General features: G+C 35.8%; 1 non-coding gene across 1 annotated transcript; it reads right to left on the bottom strand.

Moving 5' to 3' along the window:
- Positions 1 to 523: 523 nt before the first annotated feature.
- On the bottom strand, positions 524 to 630 carry LOC127186293 (U6 spliceosomal RNA). Its single transcript, XR_007830380.1, has one exon. It is a non-coding gene; the product is annotated as a U6 spliceosomal RNA (small nuclear RNA).
- Between the last annotated feature and the right edge of the window lie 2525 nt (positions 631 to 3155).

The raw sequence follows: 3155 nt of genomic DNA, 5'->3' as shown, positions 1-3155 counted from the left end.
GAAGAATGTTGGGTCTGTTTATGTACCCATTCGGTTAGTCTGTGTCTTTTTTATTGGAGAATTGAGGCCATTGATGTTGAGAGATATTAATGACCAGTGACTGTTAAGAGTCTAATTTTGATGTTGTTTCCAAGTCGAGCGTTTGTGTAGTTGTGTTTTTGCCATGGGATAGTTATCTATTTCCTGGGTAGTTTTGGTTGTAGCTTGACCCTTTGGGATGGAGTTTTCCTTCTAGTACCTTCTGTAAAGCTGGGTTTGTGGATAGGTACTGTTTGAATTTGTTTTTGTCATGGAATATTTTGTTTTCTCCATCAATGGTTATTGATAATTTTGCTGGGTAAAGTAGTCTGGCCTGGCATCTGTGTTCTCTTAGGGTTTGCAGGATCTCTGTCCAGGACCTTCTGGCTTTTATGGTCTCTGCTGAGAAGTCAGGTGTAATTCTGATAGGTTTACCATTAAATGTTATTTGGCCCTTTTCCCTTGCAGCTTTTAATATTTTTTCTTTGTTCTGCATGTTTTGTGTAAAAATATGGAACGCTTCACGAATTTGCGTGTCATCCTTGCGCAGGGGCCATGCTAATCTTCTCTGTATCGTTCCAATTTTAGTATATGTGCTGCCGAAGCGAGCACTCACATTGATTTTCAAATGATTTAACATGTAAGTTTAAATTTTCCCTTTCTACTGCCAACCTTGCAATCATTTCCAGAACAATAGGAAAGAAATAAAGAAAGATATCAAGGACTTCCTTAAATTCAATGAAAATGAAGAAATGGCATACCCAAATTTGTAAAATACTTTGAAAGCAGTGCTAAGAGGAAAATTCATAGCACTAATGCCTTTAAAAAGAAATTGGAAACATCACATTTAAGCCTCTTAACGATACAACTGGAAGCCCTAGAAAAAAAAGAAGCAGAAACACCCAAGAGGAGTAGACGTCTGGAATTAATCAATCTCAGGGTGAAAATTAACAAATTAGAAACTAAGGAAACACTCCAAAGAATTAACAAAACCAAGAGCTGAGTCTTAGATAAACCAACAAGATAGACAAACCGTTATCCAAATTAACTAAAAGGCAGGGAGACATTATCAAAATTAAGAAAATCAGATATAAAAAGGGAGACATAACATCAGACACTGAAGAAATAAAAAGAATCATAAGTTCCTGCTTCCAAGGTATATATGCCACAAAATTCAAAATTCTAAGGGAAATGGTCCATTTTCTTGATCAATTTCACTTCCCAAAATTGAGTGAAGAACAGATAAACAAGCTAAATATTCCCATTTCCGCTACAGAAATAGAAACAATCATTGATAGTCTCCCAACCAAAAAAATCCCAGGGCCAGATGACTTTAGTGCAGAATTCTACCACACCTTCAAGGGGGCACTAATAACAAAACTCTTTAAGCTACTGTAAAAGATAGAAAAGGATGGAACATTACCAAATTCATTCTATGAAGCCATAGCCACATTGATACCTAAACCTAAAAAAAAGACTCAACAAAGAAAGAGAATTTCAGACCAATTTCTCTTATGAATAATGATGCAAATATATTCAATAAAATACTTGCAAAACGAATACGAGAGCACGTCAAAGTTATCATTGACCATGACCAGGTAGGCTGCATTTCAGGCATGCATGGATGGTTTAACATATGTGAATCAATCAAAGTAATCCACCATTTAAACAAACTGAGAATAAAAAAACCACATGATCATCTCCTGAGATACATAAAAATCATTTCATAAAAACCAATACCCATTCATGTTTAAAGTTTTGGAGATATCAGGGGTAGAAGGCACTTTCCTCAACATAATAAAGGTATATACAGCAAGGCAATAGCCAAAACAAAATTAAATGGTGAGATACTCAAAAAAATTCCTTTAAAATCGGGAATAAGACAAGGCTGCCCACTCTCTCCATACCTCTTCAATATAGTACCCGAAGTTCTAGCCAGAGCAATAAGACAACAAAAGGAGACCAATGGTATCCAAATGGGTAAGGAGAAGTCAATTTATCCCTATTTGCAGAAGATATGATAGTCTACATAAGTGATCGTCAAACTTACACCAGAGAACTTCTACAGCTGATAAACACCTTCAGCAAATTGGCTGGATATAAAATTAACTCACAAAAGTCTGTAGATTTCCTATAAACAAATGACAAACTTGCAGAGAAAGAACATAGGAAAACAACACCCTTCACGTTAGCCACAAAGAATAGAAAATATGTAGGAGTTATCCTCACCAAGCAAGTGAAAGACTTGTTTGAAAAAATTGCAAAACTCTGAAGAAAGAAATTGAAGATAACATAAAAACATGGAATGATCTTTCTGGCTCATTAATCATTAGAATTATCATAGTAAATACAGCCATCTTATCAAAAAGCAATCTACAGATTCAATGCGATCCCTATCAAATTAAGTAAACAATATTTTAACGACATTGAAATTTCAACTCTGAACTTCATTTGGAATAACAAAAAAACCCAGAATATGTAAAACAATCTTTAAAATAAAAGATCATACGGAGGAATCTCCATACCTGATCTCAAGCTGTGCTATACAGCAACAGTAATTAAAAGAGCATGGTACAGGCACAGAAACATGCTGGTTGATCAGTGGAATCGAATCGAAGGACCAGATATGAATCCAAACACATATGGACTTCTGTAAGGCTGGAGAAAATGTCAAGAGAACAAAGTGACAGCCTATAGACTCAGAAAAGTTCTTCACCAACCCTACATCTGAGAAAGGTCTAATATCCAAAATATATAAAGAACTCACGAAATAAAACACCACCAAACCAAATGACACTATTGAGAAATGGGGCGTGGAACTAAACAGAGAATTCTCAAAAAAGGAATTTCAAATGACTGCGAAACAATCAAATGCTCAACCTCCTTAGTCATCAGGGAATTGGAAATCAAAACAACTCTGTGATTCTATCATACACCCAGTAGAATGGCTAAGCTCAAAAATTCAAGGAACACCACATGCTGTCGAGGTTGTGGAGAGAGAGCAACACTAATTGATGGTGGGAATGCTAAATAGTACACCCACTTTGGAAATCTATCTGGTTCAGTATCAGAAAACTGGGAATAGGACTTCTGCAAGACCCAGCTATTCCACTACTTGCAATATACTCAGAAGATGA

This window comes from Acomys russatus, unplaced genomic scaffold (genome assembly GCF_903995435.1).
Source record: "Acomys russatus unplaced genomic scaffold, mAcoRus1.1, whole genome shotgun sequence".
Lineage (NCBI taxonomy): Eukaryota > Metazoa > Chordata > Mammalia > Rodentia > Muridae > Acomys > Acomys russatus.
The sequence above is the reverse complement of the archived record's forward strand: the minus strand, read 5'-3'. Positions and strand labels throughout refer to the sequence as shown.